The following is a 19,049-nucleotide window of genomic DNA, read 5'->3' as shown; positions in this document are numbered from 1 at the left end:
CAGAACTGGATGAGTTATATAAATGTCTGCATTATATCTTGATCATCATTTCAGTGATAACCTCTCTGTGGCCAACTGCTTCAGTGTGGGGCTGGAGGCTTTGCTGCTTTAAAGAACTGCAAGCTTTCATAGTAATGTACTCCAGCTGTGGCTATTTCCACCCTGTCCTGGGAACTTCCCTCCTCATAATCTCAGATGATCTTTCTTCCTGGAATGGCCTCACCTCTTCTCTCTACTTGTCCCAATCCTAACCGTCCTTTAAGAGTTACATCAAATCTTATCTTTCCATGCAGTTTGCCCTGATTTCTGTTGTACTTGCTCATGTCTTCTGTAAAGACCTCTTACAACATTTGCCGGATGTCCAAGTCGTTTTGGTCCCTGATAGTGGCCTGACACATTCCCTTTCAATAGAGGTTATGTTTACGGACGGGCCTGTTTCCGGGAGGTGGACTGCAAGCTTTTTAAGGACAGGATCAAGACTTAGTTGTTTGTTATTTCTCTAGTATCTAACGCAGTGCTTGCCACAAAGTAGAATTCTTAACAAAAATGTGTTCGTTGGATAAATGAATCAATAAACTATGTTATGGGTGTGTGTGTGTTTCCTGTGTTTTTGTCTGGATTGTAAGATCCCTCAGGCCCAGACCCGCTTTTCAATGTCTTTTGTGACCTTCGTGTTCAGCAAATGGTTGGTCCAGGGCAGAAATTTCATGAAACTGAACAGGAACTGTCTGGCCCAAAGAATTGGTCACACTTCGGTCTTGCTCTGGGAAAAGGACAGCTCTCTTTCAAAGGGAATCAGTCCCATGTGACATCCTACGTGGAATTAGAGGAATTTTGAATCTCTGAGTTTGTTGCATGGCCTGCCCTATGTGTGCTATTTCCATAACTCTGCATGTGACCAAATGTCCTTGACTTGACCTTGTGGGAATGTGTAAACCACGAGCTTCAAAGAGGGATGTTTGCGGGAGGAGGGGATCATGTGACGTGGAACAATCTTTGTTCGCAATTCCCTGACTCAGGAGTGATTTCTGAGAAGTGGCAAGAGGTGACTCTACAGAGAGCCTTGCCGGCCCCTACAAAGACAAGACTTTTTATGAGGATGGCACTCTGCCAGCCTGACAGGAAGTAGAAAACAAAGGGGCAGCTGACTCCAGGTCCCATCCTGACCAGCAACAGCTTTTTATCGGCTAATTTTTTAGCATAAAGCTTCTCCTTCAGGAGTTGAAAGGTGAGCTAAAGGAACGCTGGAATGTTCCTTTGTACTGGAAGGCCAAATTCAATTATTTCTATAAATAAAAACTAATTGTTAAAATGCATCAAAGAGCTTACAATTCAAAGTCTCTCAGTGCACACTTTTCGTCGTAAACTATCTGACTCTCCTCAAGTTTATCCATTTTGTAAACACACATGATCAATATTAGGGTTTGTTCAAAGACACATGTATTTATTTTCAAAGAATAGGAAAAAAAGCAGTGAGGTACGGGGGGGTTAGGAAAGTTCATTTTGCCCTGGAGAATATTTCAACCTTGCTTTTCAAATGGGGCGCCCAGATAGCTTCATGTTCAACCTCAAGGTCACTGTGTGCACACTGCTTTAAGCCAGAAAAGATGATGGCGGCTCCTGGGTTTGGGGTCACGGTTGGGATAGGGTAGGGAGAAATTCTGGCCTCCACAGCTGTAGGAAGTGCTTGTTCGCTCTTAATTTTGTTTACTTAAGAAGAGAAAAAGAAGTCCACGTATCTCTTTGAAGCCCTGTGGGACTGTTTTCACTGTGAGCACACAGAGAAAGCCCATGATTGTTCCTGGAATGCTGGTCTCACCATTTATTGTCCTTGGATTAAAGCCTGCTTTGCATTTGGGATAAAGATTCATTCATTCCTGTGCCAAGAAATAAAGAATTCTATTGTCTTCCTGCCCAAATTGTTTCAAGACGATCTTTCTCTCTGAGACCGACAAGCCCAGATAGCATCTTGCTTGGCTCCACGATCTGGTCTCCAAAGGAGATGTTGTGCCCTTTTTTTTGTCAGAGCTTTCTCACCACAATACCGTTACACAGAGCAGACCTGTTCCCCTCAGTACCAGGAGGCTCGCTCCGTTCACAAGGATCCTTGACAACCTCTGCAGATTGCCAACCCAGACTTACTGTAATTCTGCACCACAAGAATGGTTGTGTCACTTCAGTAGACAGAGTGATGATGAGCTCTCGGGGGCTGCTAACTCGATCCACAGGGAAAAATGAGAGTAGCTTTTTTGCATGCTGCGGCATGCTTCATCCCAGAATATTCCTTGATTATTCACAAGAATAAAGGCCAATTTAATTAAAATGAACACAGAAGTGTGAAAAATAAAGGGCAAAGAAATTCTAAGTAAGCTGGGTATCTCTTCAGAGGAAAACCACCCCCGGGATTGCAGCCTAAACCAATTCCTTTTTCATTTCTAACAGAATGTTCTTATTCATTTAGAGGGTTTAATTCCGATCGTCGTGACAGTGGGCACGTCGTCACTTCCACATCTGCCCTCCTAAACCTTCCTCACTCCCCTCAAGCCTTTGCCTGCCAGCAGACCTACTGGCCTCCAACCTGTGAGGGAAGGTTGAGGCTGTCCCCCACCGTGTGCCTCTCTCTTTTCCTCCAGTTTCAGGCAAAGGCAGCCTTTTTCCAGGCTACTGCTGGTCCCTACTCTTGTGCTCTTCATCCAAAGGTCTCCTCCAGGAGCTTGTCCCAAGTTATCCCTGCTCTGTATTGTCATATCCTTTTCTCCATGAACCGGTCCATTCTCATATCCTATGAAAATGCTCAAGCCACTCTTATTTTTTAAAAACATTCTCTTGGGGGCACCTGGGTGGCTCAGTCAGATAAGTGTCTGACTCTTGGTTTTAGCTCAAGTCTTGGGATTGACCCCTACATTGGGGTCTGCACTGGGCATGGAGACTGCTTGGGATTCTCTCTCTGTCTCTTTCTCTCTCTCTCTCTACGCTCCTTCCCCACCTGCACTGTCTTGCTCTCAAAGTAAATAAATAAGCCTTAAAAAAATTCTCTTAGAGCACCTGGGTGGCTCAGTTGGTTAGGCATCTGACTCTTGACCTCGGCTCAGGTCATTACTGCATGAAGCCTGCTTGGGATTCTCTCTTTCCCTTTCTCTCTGCCTCTCTCTCTCTCTCTTTCTCTCTTTCAAAATAAATAAACAACAACAACAAAAAAAAACATTCTTACTCAACCTGTGTCTTTTCCCCCTTCATCCCAGCTACTTCCCTTTCTCTTCCCTTCCCTTTCCAGATCACATCCTACAAAGGATACTTTATATTTGACATTTTACTTCTAACTACACTTAGCCATTATACTTCCCATGACTGTGGTTTCCTCTTTAGACCTTGAACCTCCCCTACAACAACTTCCCCGTGCCCAGCCCCCAATTCCATGCCGGCCCCTTATTACCATGCCAGAATGGAATAAATGTTCCTCTGAATGAATGAATGAACTCTTACCATTTCTAGTTGGATAAGGGTAACTTACAAATCTCAAGTATTGACAACTGAAGAGCTTTTTCCTAGAAGATAAATCTGCTATGAGAAAGGAACTAAAAGTCATTGGGTTTACCCAATATTTTTAATAATCAAGAATTTGAATTTTCTCTTATTTAGGGTTTGTGGAGTGTTTACTGAGTATGAGATAGCACAGAAACACACCCTGCTGTGAGTCAAAATTACAATAGCTCTGTCAGGGTAAGTGCTTTTAATGTTCTTTAATATTTTGCTTAGAGAACAGTTAAGCAATTTGAATTTACAAGTTTTGCAAATGGATTTGAATTTGACTTTTAGGTACTGGCAACACAACTAACTTGAATGTGGGGTGTGCTGTTTTACTTTTCGCGAGCACAAGTTCACTCGCTGGTGGCTGTGAGGAACACATCCTCAGGTCTACCTCCGTAGAATATTTTTGCCTAAAGGTGACGGAGGAAAGACGCATCATACCTACCACCATTTACTGAGCACTTACTCTGGCACATTCTACATACAACATTTACATATTTACAACATTCACTTAATATATACAACAATCTCTGGATGCAAGGGTTCATGTACAAAAGGGGAAACTGAGGCCCTACACATGCCATTCAGTAGAAAGATTCCTGCCCAACTGTGGATTTTTATCAATGTGTTTTGGTGATGTCTTTGTACAGAGTAGGGTGAGGAGGCATAGGTGCTTGCTTGCGAATCCTTGCCAATCCCTGGCCTCTAAGTACCTGGCAATCATCCTGGGTCTTGCTGTACCCAGAAACCTTCATCCTTTATAACTACCTGGGATAAAGACTTGGTTGCGTCATTCTACTGTGATTCTTTTTTCCCCCTTTTATTTTATTTTATTTTATTTTATTTTATTTTATTTATTTTATTTTATTTTATTTTATTTTATTTATTTATTTATTTTTGAGAGAGAGAAAGAGAGGGTATAAGTGAGCAAGGGGTAAAGAGAGAGAGAGAGAGAGAGAAAGAAGGGGGGCTCATCCAAAGCGGGGCTCATGCTCACCCAGTGAGGGACTTGAACTCATGAACCGTGAGATAAGACCTGAGCCGAAGTTAGATGCTTAACCGACTGAGCCACCCAGGTGTCCCCATTCTACTGTGATTCTTACATCCCTAGTTTTCATGCTCCCTGACTACCTACGTGTCAGTGTATTTCTTGCGCTCAAATTTAACCCCTCTGAAATTCAACTTGAACCAGATGTTCTTTTCAAGGTCAAATACCAATCTTCCAATCTTATAATCTATGTTAGTAAGTAATTGGAGGAGGGTTAGGGAATCTTTATCTTTCCCATTCATATTGAAAATTATCATAAGTGTGTTCTTGAAACTATGTCATACTGTGCCAGTATTGTTTATCCAAAGGATGGGTCTTAGAATAAATTTCAAAGCATGAAGTGGGAAAGGGTCATGCCACAGTTGGCTGCAAGATATGCAATTTTAGGAAAGTATGAGGCCTTGAGTTGGGAAAAAGCCTCAGATTAGCTAGAATAGTGCTCTCCAATAGAAATATAATATTAGCCCCATAGTTAGATGTTTAATTTAAACCTTTCTAGGAGACACATTGCAAAAAAATAAAAAGAAACTTGATTTTAAAATATACTTAATTTTAAAAATATACTTTAGGCTAATTGATTTAAAATATTATTTAACATATAATCAATATAATAAGTATGAGGTATTTTGTAATTATTTAGTACCAAGTCTTTGAAATCTTGTGTGTATTTTACATACTCCACTAGCCACATTTCAAGAGCTCTATAACTAGACGCTACCCTATTGTATAGCACAGCTCTAGAATCCCAGGGGAGAAAGAAAACCCAAAGTTATCAAATCCTACCATTCTTTGAAGGCTGAAACCCATAGAGAGCATCCAGGCTAAGTAGCTGCTTGGCCCCTGAGTGAGCCTATCTAGCCACAGAACTGCTTCCCAACATTGGGATTCTCTGGCCTCTAGCCCGTTTTTGGACTCTGAACCCCCACGTTGAGAGAGAACAAACCTAATACCCCTTTCATAGGAGAACGTTTCAACTACAACTACCTTAAGACGATCAATGTAGTCCCTGGGTTTGTTCTTTCGGTTAAGCTTTCCTAATGTTTTCAACTGCTCTCTGTGTGAAGCAGAGGATTTCCAGAGTCAGAAGGCATGGATGTGATTGTCTCTTAAGTGTTTTCCACCTCGAATCTTCTATGACCCCAAATATTTAGCTGCCAACTTAAAGACTCTGCGTATAGTAGAAGTGAAAACGCTGCAAAGGAAGAAAGAGGCCAAGTAAATTGATGAGTCATGTGTTCCTGTGCACATATTATGGGACCTGGAACCAATTAAAAGGGAAAATTGTGGTGTTTTGGGGTAAGTCCACGCTTCCCCTTGTTGTGGTTCTTAACTGCCCGTGTAATGTACTTTTCTCTTTCGGGCTACTATATCTCTTCACCTGGTCCACATATACAGAGCCCACTGCCCCAAATGTCTCAGAAAACAATGAAGGAGTAGGCATTTATTAGTGTGAATTCAAGCTAGTGAGTTTCTCTCCCAAGGATACTTGCAATTAAAACCTTATCTCTATAGGTATTAGAGAGGTAAGACACCTTTCTTATCCATTAAATAATTGTTTTAAGCAAAAAATCGTATTTAGGCCTTTGGTTTCTCTTATAGATGTTGAACAAATAACATTACTTAAGCAGAACATACCTCCTTTCTTCACTTTATCTAGGCCTTTTATCTGTTTATTTAACAGCTGTTAGATTATAAAAGGTCACTATCTCTAGTTTATGGTAGCAGGTTCAGCAGTAAGAACTCAACCAAGAACTTCCAATGGATTTGCCCAAATTCTTCATTGCTACTAGAAAAACAATTCACATTATTACATATACACAAAGATGGAGGGACCCTTAGAGGTGGAAACAGCAATCATATCCTAAAGGAAATAGTTGGCAAATTTTGGCCAAATACATAAAGGATATCCTTTGTTTTTTGCAGAATGGACGAATTCAGGACAATTTAACATATCAATTCAGGGAAGATGTATGAAAGCATTTACTAATGTTGATTATAAATTTTTTTTCCAATAATACAGTCTCCTAAAGAACTTTAAGGGATAACTTGATTTACAAAATACAATTTACCTTTTCAGAAACACATTTTTTGAGTAGACTTAGACCTACCATTAGTACCTATTTGTAACTGTTCTAACATCCCAGAATTAACATTCAGAAGACTCCAGCCAACAAGCTCAACATCAAGAAGTCTGTGAAAAACAGTCCAAGATAGCAGAAACCTAAATAAAGGGAGCTGGAGAATAGTAATGAAAGAGAAGAGATGTGATAAAAATAGGATAAAAGGATTCACTCATCTATTCTCCAGCCCTTTTCCAGAAAGAAAAATAAAAAAAAGATGGTGGTAAATAACACTCAGAGATTGTGTTTTCAAAAGATGGCCACATCTCCCATTCCACATGCTTTTCTATAATGGGACCTTGTTATGCCCTCATCAATAGGTGGGGTCTAATTCCCCTTCTGCTTGAATGTAGAATGGTATTATGACTCATTTGGAACCCACAGAACTGGGTAGAATACTGTTTGCATGACTTTTATTTGTTTGCTTTCTTGAAAACTTAGTGGATACTATATTTACCTTGCATTGCTGCATGATGTGTCCTTTTAATTTTTTTTAAATTAAGCTTTTTAATTTTGATATAACTGTAGAATCACTTATGGTTGTAGGAAACAGTAGGAGGTTCTGGTATACTTTTACCCCTAATGGTAACTGTAAACATCTTGCAAAACTACAGTTCAACATCATAGTGCAATATAGATATTGGCATTGATACGGTCAAGATACAGAACACTCCTCTCACCACAAGGATCATTAATGTTGCCCTTTTACTGTCATATCTATCTCCTTCCCATCTACACCCCCTTCTTAGCCCTTGAAACCACTCATCTGTTCTCCATTTATATAATTGTGACATTTTGAGGATATTATATAAATATAATTATATGGTATATAATCTTTCAGAACTAGCTTTTTTTCACTCAGCATAATTCTCTGGAAATTCTCTCAGAGGACGTTGCAGGTATCAGTAGTTTGTTTCTCTTCATTGCTGTGATGTATTTCATGGTAGGATGCAACACAGTTTGTTAACCATTCCGCTGCTGAGGGATATCTGAGTTGTTTGCAGTTTTTGGCCATTATTTTTTTAAGCTTATTTATTTAGCTTGAGAGGGAGAGAGAGGGAGAGAGAGCTCAAGTAGGGGAGGGGCAGAGAGAGAGAGGGAGAGAGAGAATCCTAAGTAAGCTCCCTGCTATCAGCATGGAGCCCAATGTGGGGTCGATCCCATGAACTGTGAGATCATGACCTGAGCCAAAATTAAGAGCCGGATGCTTAACCAACTGAGCCACCTAGGTACCCCCCAGTTTTTGGCTATTATGAATAAAGCTGCTATGAACATTCATGTACCGCTTTTTGTGTGAACATAGGTTTACACAAATGCCTAGGAATGCAATTTCTAGTATACAGAAATATAATTGCCTTTACATGGGAATTCTGCAGATTTGTTAAATGTACATAATAGTTCAAACAGTTGGTGTGTGTGTGTGTGCAAACATGCGCGTGCATGAGTGTATGTGTGTGTGTGCATTTTAGTTTCCCTGGGATTTTCTATGCAGGCAATCATATTATCTGCAAATAGGGACAATTTTATTTCTTAATTTCTGGTCTATATACATTTTATTTCCTTGATTGCCCTTTTGCATTGGCTAGAATTTCCAGCATCACGCTGAGCAAGAGTGATGAGAGTGGATATACTTGCCCTGTTTCCAATCTTAGGAGGAAAGTACTCTGTTTTTCCCTATTAAGCCTAATGGTAGCTGTAGGCATTTTGTAGATGTTCTTTATCAATTGAGGAAATTCCTCTTTATTTCTAGTTTTCTGAGAGGTTTTTAAAAACTCTTTTTAATGTTTATTTATTTTTGAGAGACAGAGACAGAGCGTGAGGAGGCAAGGGGCAGAGAGAGAGGGAGACGCAGAATCTGAAGCAGGCTCCAGGCTCTGAGCTGTCAGCACAGAGCCAGATGTGGGGCTCAAACTCACAAACCACAGGATCATGACCTGAGCTGAAGTCCGCTGCTTAACCGACTGAGCCACCCAGGTGCCCCATAGTTTTCTAAGAGGTTTTTTTTATATCACAAATAGATGTTGGAAGTTTAATATGGTTTTTGCATCAGTTGATATGATCATTTGATATTTCCTCTTTCACTTGTTAATATGGTAGGTTACACTGATTGATTTTCCAATATCAAACTAGTCTTGCATTCCCAGAATAAGCTTCACTTGATCATGATATATAATTACTTTTATATTTTGCTGAATTCTACTTGTTAATATTTTGTTAAGGATTTTTGTCTATATTCATGAGGCATACTGGTCTATAGTTTGTTTTTTTTTTTTTAATTCTGTGTTTGTCTATCTGTGTATTTGTCTGTGTTTAATCTGTGCAATACTGTCTCTATTAAACAAATTAGAAGTGTTCATCTCCCTTCTATTTCCTGGAAAAGAGTGCGTAGAATTATGTTAATTCTTCTTTAAACATTTTGTAGAATTCTCCAGTGAAATCATCTAGATCTGGAGATTTTTTTTTTTTTTATGGTAGAGGGCAGTTTCTAAATTACAACTTTAATTTCCTTACTTATAGGGCTATTCAAATTGTCTATTTCATTCTGGGTGAGTTGTGGTGGTTTTTAAGAAATAGTCCATTTCACCTAAGTTGTCAGCTTTACGTGTATAATGTTTGTAGTGTTACATTATTATTCATTACTTTATTATTCTTTTAATATCGCCAATGATATCCCCTGTTTCATTCCTAGTATTGGTAATTTGTGTGTTCTCTTATTTTTTAAACCAGTCTTGCTACAGGTTTGTTAGTTTTATTGATGTTATCAAAGAACCAGGTCTTTGTTTCATTGACGTTACTATTTTTCTGTTTTTAGTTCCATTGACTTATGCTCTTATCTTTATTATTTCCCTTACAATTGCTTTGGTTTATTTTGCCCTTCTTTTCCTAGATTTTTGAGGTGGGAGCTTAGAATATTGATTTGTGATTTTTCCACTTTTCTATTTTTTTAATGTTTGTTTATTTTTGAGCAAGAGATAGAGACAACGTGAGCAGAGAAAAGGCAGAGAGGGACACACACAATCTGAAGCAGGCCTCAGGCTCTGAGCTGTCAGCACAGAGCCAGACGTGGGGCTGCAACTCACAAACTACAAGATCGTGACCTGAGCTGAAGTCAGACGTGTAACCAACTGAGTCACCCAGGTACCCCGTGCCACTTTTCTGAAGTATTCATGTAGTGTTATAAAATTCCCTATCTGCACTGCTTTCACTTTGTGCCATAAGTTTCAATATGTTATTTTTTCAAATTTTCATTCAGTTTAATGTATTCTTTTATTCCCTTGAAAACTCCCTCTTTGATCCAGGGATTATTTCAAGATGTATCGTTAGGTTGCTAGAAGTTTGGAGATTTTCTTGTAATTTTTCTTGTTATTGGTTTCTAGTTTGACGACATTGTAGTTGGAGATCATTTTCTGTATGATTTCAATTATCTGAATTTTTTGAGATTTCCCTATTGTTCAGGATATGGGTTATCTTTGTGTATGTTCTATGGGCACCTGAAAAATGTATATTCTACTGTTTTGGAGTGGAGTGCTCTATAGCTTTTGATTAGATTCTGTTGGTTGATAGTGTTGAGTTCTTCTATATTCTTCTTGCTTTTCTGTCTAGTTGTTCTATTAGTTGCTAAGTGAAGCATGTTGAAATCTCCTACTATAATCGTGGGTTTGTCCATTTCTCCTTTCAGTTCTTGCTTCACATAGTTTGCAGCTCTGTTCTTTGGTCCATATACATGTACGGTTGCTATGTCTTCTGGGTAGATTAACCTTTTATCATCTTATAGTGCCTTTCTCTGTCTCTGATAATTTCTCTTCTCTGACTTTTACTTGATTTTATACTAATATAGACACTCCTGCTTCTTAATCTTTTTTTTTTTTTTTTTTTGCTTAATAGTTCTATAACATACATTCTTTTACTTTTAACCTGCCCATATGATTATATTTTGAGGTGAGTTTCTTGTGATAGCATATAATTGGGTCATGTTCTTGGTACATTCTGTCAATTTCTGTCCTTTATTTGCTGTTTTCATACCATTTGTTTCAGACCATTTAAGGTAATACATTGATATGTTAGGGTACAAGCCTGCCATTTTATTTTTGGTTTTCTGTTTATTCTCTCTGCCCAATCATTTCTCTGTTTTCTTTTTCCTGCCTTCCTGAGGGTTACTTGAATATTTTTATAATTCTTTTTTTAGTTACTTATGGTGTTTTTGAGTGTGTCTTTTTGTAGAGCTTTTTTAAGTGATTGTGTTAAGTGTATATATACATAATACACTCTACTGGTGTTAATCAGTTGGAGTTAAGTGTGGAAACTCTACCTCCTTGTAAATCTCTTTACCTTCTGTCATTTATAATTGTCTTAAATATTTCCTCTATATACATTTAGAACCACACCAAATAGCAGTATAATTTTTGTTTCAACCTTAAAACATAATTTAGAAAACTCAAAAGAAGAAAAGCCTATTGTATTTATGCATATTTTTGCTTACCAGGTTCCTTCGTCCTTTTTGATTCTCCAAAGTTCCCTCTTTTTTTTTTAAGTTTATTTATTTATTTTGAGAGAGAAAGAAAGCATGAGTGGGGGAGGGGGAGAGAGAGAGGAGAGAGAGAATCCCAAGCAGGCTTCACATTGTCAGAGTGGAATCTGATGCAGGGCTTAAACTCAAAGACAACAAGATCATGACCTGAGCTGAAGTCGGATGTTCAACTGACTGAGCCACCCAGGCACCCCCGAAAGTTCCTTCTTTCATTGTTTCCTATTTAGAGAATTTCTTTTTTTTTTTTTAACATTATGCTCCATTATTATTATTTTTTTTAATTTTTTTTTCAACGTTTATTTTATTTTTGGGACAGAGAGAGACAGAGCATGAACGGGCGAGGGGCAGAGAGAGAGGGAGACACAGAATCGGAAACAGGCTCCAGGCTCTGAGCCATCAGCCCAGAGCCTGACGCGGGGCTCGAACTCCCGGACCGCGAGATCATGACCTGGCTGAAGTCGGACGCTTGACCGACTGCACCACCCAGGCGCCCCTACTCCATTATTATTTTTTAAGAGAATTTCTTTTAGCCATTTTTGTTAGGGTGGGATTGCTATTGATAAATTTTCTTAGTTTTCTTTCATCTGAGAATGTCTTGATTTGCTCTTCATTCTTGAAGGATATTTTTTTGGGTAAAGAATTCTTTTCTTTCAATTTAATTGTTTCTCACTATAGGTAAAATATCATTTTCTCTAACTGCTTTTAAGATTTTTTTTCTATGTCTTCAGTTTTCAGATATTTGAATTTGTTGTGTCTTGGTGTGGATTTCTCTGGATTTATCTTATTTAAGATTTGTTTAACTTCTTTAGCTTGTAAATTTAAGTCATTTGTCAAATTTGGAAAATTTTCTGACATTTTAAGTACTTTTTTCAGCCCTGTCTGCTTTCTTCTCTATTTCTAGGACTCCAGTGACTTCAATGAATATTAAATTTTTTGTTATAGTGCCACAAGTCACTAAGGCTTTGTTCATTTATTTCCAGTCTATTTTCTTTCTGTTATTCAAATTGGGTGATTGCTAATGTTATATTTTCAAATTAATTGATTCTTTTCCTGGTGTCTTCTATTTTATTGCTAAACTTATACACTGAGTTCTGTGCCCAAGTCTTATTGAGAAATAATAGATATACATCACTGTATAAGTTTAAGGCACATAGCACGATTGTTTTATTTACGTGTATTGTGAAATAATTACCTCAAAAATTCGGCTAACATCCATTTTCTCATATAGCTAAAATAAAAAGAAAAAAGAGAAAAAGGAAAAAATTTTCCTTGTGATGAGAACTCTTAGGATTTATTCTCTTAACAACTTTCCTGTATATCATACAGCAGTGTTAACTCTAGTTCGCATTTAAAACATTACGTTCACAGTACTTACTTATCTTATACATTGGATTTTATTTTGATTATTTTACTTCTCCATTCTAAGATGTCCATTTGCTTCTTCTTTATATCTTCTGTTTCTTTGATGAAACTTTTTATTTTTGCATTTGTTTCAAGCATGTTTATAATTGCTCATTGAAACATTGTTGTTATAGCTGCTTTAAAATATTTGTCGGATAATTCTAACACCTCTGTCATCTCCATGTTGGGATCTATTGCTTACTTATTTTTATTCGCTTCGGGATCTTTCCAGTTCTTGATATGACAAATGATTTGCCATGGAAATCTGGACATTTTGAGCATTATATTATGAGACAATACAATGGTTTGGCAAGTGTAGACCAAGCTGAGTTTCAGCCTTTGCTGTCCCAGGTGCTCTTGGGAAGATACAACCTACATAGTTTTATGCAGTCCCTTGATAATGGCCTCCAAAGACTGCTGCCTTCCCACTGTGTGTGAGGTACAGCGTTGGCCTTGGGCTCATGGCCACTCTCACCAAGGACCTACTCCTGTAATGCCTAGGGCAGATCTGGGGGGAGACAGGATTTGGCTGGTTACAGATTGGATCAGGAATCTTGGCTCACAAATTCCTCTCTTCTCTCGCCAGAAGAAGTCCCCAGTCCCCTCTTCTATCTCTTTGTCATTTCTCCTTGAGATTAGTCACCAGGCCAGTATTAAAGAAAGTAGACAAGCTGGCTGTCTTTCCCAGAATCCTCCCCATTTATAAGAGGTCTAAATGGCAGGGGCTCTTCCGTCCTTGCTGCTTATTTCCTTTGAGACGGCAACCAGAAGGAGGGGTGGCCGTTGAGGCAGGCAGGGAGAATAATGTTGTTGTTTAACACTGTTCAGCTCAGCAGATGAAAGCCTGCAGGCCCTTGGCTGAGGATAGCACAGAAAGGGATGGACAGAGCCAAACTTCCATCATTCCTCATCAGTGTTTACATCAGCAAGCCCTGGGCACTGCCCTGCTGGCAGCCTGGGTTCAAGTAGCTGTTGGCTCATGAGCCTGACTGGAAAGAGATTCCAGATTTTGGAGGGAGTGGAGGGAAGTAAGAACAACATGTCTTGTTCACTTGGAAGGTATGGAGGCCTCTAGAGAGGCCAGATGTACAGGTCACCTGGCTTCAGGGTGTTGCAGCCTCCCACACCCAGGGGCACACGTGCCAGGAGAATTTCAGATCTGGCGGTGAAAGAGGTTTTACAGTTAGGGTATGGTTCAGCTTTCCTACCGCAGCTAGGGAAAATGGGATCCTTCCCATTTATAGGGAAACCAACCAAACCTGGCCTTATCTTGGGTTGTACAGCTAGAAAATAGATTGCGGGGGTAGGAACGTAAGGTCGAAACACAGTCTTTGGTCCCCTCTTGTGCCCTCCTGGGAACACTCTGACATCCTGGCCAGCCCGGACCAGCATGAGCAGCACTGTGCTTGCCCGTTTGTCCCTTACCCACCAACCAAGCTCCTCTTCAAGAGTCGCCAGAATCTAGTAAACCTATTATCCAGGGCTTACATGTGTGGTACTGGTTATTTAAAGCAAATCATTCCCGTTAAGAGCCAGAATCGTCAGGGAGAAAGTAGCCATGGAGAAGAGCACTTGATTCAGCCTTTCTTCTTCTTTTTTTTTTTTTTTTTTTTTTAACATTTATTTATTTTTGAGACGGAGAGAGACAGAGCATGAACGGGGGAGGGTCAGAGAGAGAGAGGGAGACACAGAATCCGAAACAGGCTCCAGGCTCTGAGCCGTCAGCACAGAGCCCGATGAGGGGCTTGAACTCACAGACCGCGAGATCATGACCTGAACTGAAGTCGGACGCTCAACCGACTGAGCCACCCAGGCGCCCCCGATTCAGCCTTTCAATTCACTACAGAACCTGATGAGATGGAGAAGAAGGAAATGGACATTCATTGGAGGAGACCACTTTAGAAATTTATTTTATTTCACGTTTCTGAAGCCGCTTTTTGTAAAAGCATTTATTACACGCTACTTGTTAGCAAAGTGTTCTACATACGTTGTCCTATTTAATCTGCACAGCAACCCTCCGAGGTAGGCGCGAGGTGCTGTGGGTTTATGGATGAGTTTAGGGGGGGATGCTTATTTAGCGTCACCAGCCCATGACGTGGCGTTGAATTTAAACCCGGCGGTCGTCTCCCTGAGCTCTGTTCTCAACCCCTGCACTATCTGCTTCTCATGGTGGAACAGGAGAGGCACGAGGGAGTTCTGGGAAGAAGCGGGGAGTGGATTTGATTGGCAAAACGGGTGCGATTTACGTACATTTTCTGCGGTCAGACATGGCTAGGTGCTCAGTACCTCTTTGGGCACCTGTTGATCTAACACTTAGCTATTATATTAATGTTACAGAAAGCTCGGCTGTAACCACGTCAACGAGATCCCCCAAATTCAGTTTCACGGGGTGTAGGGTCAGCTCATTGCGAGGCTAATGAAATGACCCGGATGAGTCTGCTCATCACCAGCCCTGTTAATCCCCAATTCCCAAATTTATAGGTGAGGTGGTTACACTATTATTATTTGTCCATGTCCTTTATTAATTTGTATGTCCCCTGAGGGTGGGGTTGCTAGTGTTTAGCTCAGTTAAGTCCCTCAGTAATTAAAGAAACTCCGGTTACCTCAATCCCTTCAAGAGGTCCTCAGGTTGAGTTGGTGAAATCAAATTATTTTGTGGTACTCCTTCCACAATAGACACACGTGTCAAGTTATTCACATTGTACACTTTAAACGTCCACAATGGTATATGTCAATTATATCTCAATAAAGCTGGGGAAAAGAAAAAAGGGAAAAACAATGTCAGCCATATGATTTTGAGTAAAATTACAAAACAGGCAGGCGCAAGGCTCCCATCGCGTCTTCAAACAGTCAAACTTGTTTTAAGAATCTAAAGCAGTAATTTAGATTTATGTTCTGGGACCCAAATAAAATCTCTGAAGTAGCATTTTTTTTTAACCTGTAGGTTCAGAAAATTTTATGCATTGCACATATGGGAGAATTTCATCCTTTGAAATATCCCAAGACTGATAAAGTTTGCTTTAAACCATATACTTAAAGTCTCATGATTTCTAAATTTGGACTGACAGGCATTAAGGCATGATTTAAAGATAAATAAGGAAAAGTTCAGAAACCCAAGGTAGGCAGACTTGATTTCCACAGTCAGCTTTTCTACTGATTCTGTGACCTTGAATGAACTGGCTTTCAAAGCCTTGGTTTTGTCATTATAAAATGGAAGAAAAAAATAGAACCCATCATCGGTGGTTGTTGTGAAATTTAATTGAGAAAGTCCATGCAAAGTATTTCCCGGCATTAGTGTGTTCCATAACTGTAAAATTAGTAGGTGAAATAAATTAGTGGAATTGCCTTGGTTATTTCCATTCAAAGCCTATTTGTGTCCCCTAGGAAGGAGTAGGTGGCACAGGAGGATGGGTGGTTGAAGGAAGCGTTGTGGTCTGTTTGTTGTGGGACAACCACATGGAAAAGCTGCTTCAACAGGTTCCATGAGTCAGTGGCGGAATTGCATAGGTATTGTTATGCCTGAATGAAATTCACTGCTCCCCCTGTCCACATCATAGAGAAAGGTAGATCCTCACATTTTCTCTCAATGACAGTTCTCCCTGTTTCTTAGTTTAGAAACCTGTTCTATAGCATATACTTCTTTTCCAAAGACCACCTGAAATAGTGTACGCTCAGAAAAATCTTTTCTGTCTCTTGGATTTTGTTTCTTGTATCTGGTAGGCAAGCCAATACTTTAAAATGCTTTAATGCAGGGAAGAACTGATATTTGTCATTCTCAGTGTATTCCCCATTCCCAAGTGTTCGCTCTGAAAAGGTGTCCCCCTTGGAGACCTCTTGAAATGTTGGGTCATGTTAAACACAGCATTGATGCTTGTTGAGTGAGTCTGAAGGGTCTAGATATTGTTTTAGCTAGTCAGAGTTGTTGGGGACAGTTGGATTTAATATTGGGTTCTTCAGGTATTGTGTATCCAAATACCTGATATCTACCAGGTGATAGGAGTTATCTTGGGATCAGGGTGGCTAAGGTGATCTAGATGAAGTGTCAGAAATTTTCCATGCCATTGACAAAGATGGCAGGTCTTGATCTACTGATGGCTTCTGTGTAATGCCCAATATTTCATTGATTTTTATCTATTTCTGGCTGGTTAAATAGATGAGTCTCAACAAAATAGTACAGTATTATAATTTTCGAAGAACGTGGTAGAAATCATGGGGGGTGGGAGGGAGGGGAGGGTGGGTGATGGGTATTGAGGAGGGCACCTTTTGGGATGAGCACTGGGTGTTGTATGGAAACCAATTTGACAATAAACTTCATATATTGAAAAAAAATAAACTTCAAAAAAAAAAAAAGAAATCATGTGAAGGCTGATAAGAGTAGCATGAAAAATCCAGAACCTTGGGTTGGACAGTCTGTGGCTAGTTAGCTTGTAATGAGGGTGAAGGTGTTTTTGAATGAGATTAATATTTGAATTTCTAGACTGAATAAAGAAAATTGCTCTCTATAATGTGAGTAGCCCTCATGTAATCAGTTAAAGGCCTGAGTAGAACAAAAATACTGACTTCCCTGTGAGTAGAGAGAAGATTGCCACCTGATTGATAGAGCTGGAACATTGGTCTTTCCAAGCCTTCAGACTTGGATTCTTTTTGGATCTTGGATCTTGAACTTGCCAGCTTTCAAACTGGAACTCACACCATTGACTCTCCTGGTTCTTAGGGCTTTGATTTTGGACTGGAACTATACATCACCTCTCTTGGGTCTCCAGCCTGTTGATGGCAGATCTTGAACTTCTTAGCCTCTGTAATCACCTGAGCCAATCCCTTATAATAAATCTCTTTCTGAGTAGATATATACATATACCTTATTGGTCCTATCTCTGTGGAGAACCCTAACTAATAATACACTTGGTAAACTAAACATACTTTTGTTTAGCCATGGTATTATGTTCAGGCACTTGATGAGCCATTTAAATTTGCTTTCCCACTTTAAGTAACTGCACCCCTAACTCTGACCTGCTGCCTAACTGTGAACTAGGAAAGAGAATATAGGTTTATGAAGATATGTTTACACGACTCCCTAATATCCTTTATGTGGATTTATGTGGATTTTTGTTTAAGTTTTTGTTAAAAGGTTTTGTATATGACAAATTATAAATTAGGTCTCCAGCTTGCAAAGTGTAAGTGTGAGAATGTGTTTGATCAAGTTTTGAATAAAGGCTTACAGAATACGTGAAAGACACATTTAATGTGAGAATACTTTACATAAAATTCTGCTTTTGAGGTCTGAGAATTAGAGTTAAGTCAAGTTAAAAGAAGTCTTTTAAGAGAGGTTGTCAATAATCAGTGTTGATGCTTACCCGGGGACGGAACACGTATTTCAAAAGAAAGGTTTTGGATTCACTCTTCATCATTTGCAGTACCCTCCCCCACCACACCAATGTGAGGAAAAGGTGGAAGGGAGAGAGAAAAAAGGGGGGTGGGTAGCAAATGTAGATGGATAATTGAGCATGCTCTGGCCCTGTTGAAATTTCATTTGTGTGCAGAAAAATAAAAGCTGTCTGAAAATACGCATCATACTCCAAGGTCATCAAAGAACAGCAACAACCAGAAATAGCCAGAGCAGCAAAAGGGAGTATATATATTTTTTGTCTCCCTGTGTTCTTTCCTTTCCCTTGCCACCCTTTCTTTATGAAGAAAATGTATCTATTTTTAAAGGTGTATCTTTTTAGAGAGCAGACTGAGGGTTGGTGGAGGGAGGTGGGTGGGGGATGGGTTACATGGGTGATGGCCACTAAGGAGGGCACTTGTTGGGATGAGCCCTGGGTGTAGTATGTAAGTGTTGAATCACCGAATTCGACTCCAGAAACCAATATTGCACTGTTTTTGTTTTTTTTTTTAATATTTATATTTTAGAGAGAGAGAGAGGGACAGAGAGTGTGTGAGAGAGAGTGGCAGAGAGAGAGGGAGACACAGAATCCGAAACAGGCTCCAGGCTCCGAGCCGTCATCACAGAGCCCAACGCGGGGCTCGAACCCACAAACTGTGAGATCATGACCTGAGCTGAGGTCAGCCACTTAACCGACTGAGTCACCCAGGTGCCCCACACTGTATGTTAACTAACGGGAATTTAAATAAGAATTTGAAAAGCAAAACAAACAAACAAACAAATAAGTAAAATAAAGGTGTATCTTTTACCCATTTATCCCAGAAGCTCCTCTTTGCAATTTCATGGTAAACTTGCAATGGAACATCATCCTGAGTGGAAATATTTCTCAACATCAGGTTAGTTTTGTTTTATATTTTAATGATACATGTGAGCATGCACACATGCTTCACAAGCTTTGGATGTAACTAAAAAATTCTTTTTTGTGTTCTTTAGTAAATTTAGAAAGATTTCTTCACATTGATCTTGTATATTTGTTAGAAT

The 19,049-nt window shown here is 39.5% G+C and overlaps 1 long non-coding RNA gene across 2 annotated transcripts in view; it reads left to right on the top strand.

Moving 5' to 3' along the window:
- The window catches only part of LOC116738074, a 56,416-nt gene that overhangs the window by 27,039 nt on the left and 10,328 nt on the right, over positions 1-19,049 (top strand). For both annotated transcript variants that reach the window (XR_004343637.1, XR_004343636.1), the window contains one exon: positions 18,831-18,904. This is a non-coding gene — a long non-coding RNA (uncharacterized LOC116738074). The remainder of the gene's footprint in view (positions 1-18,830; positions 18,905-19,049) is intronic.

The sequence above is a fragment of the Lynx canadensis genome, chromosome B2 (genome assembly GCF_007474595.2).
Source record: "Lynx canadensis isolate LIC74 chromosome B2, mLynCan4.pri.v2, whole genome shotgun sequence".
Classification (NCBI taxonomy): Eukaryota; Metazoa; Chordata; class Mammalia; order Carnivora; family Felidae; genus Lynx; species Lynx canadensis.
The sequence above is the reverse complement of the archived record's forward strand: the minus strand, read 5'-3'. Positions and strand labels throughout refer to the sequence as shown.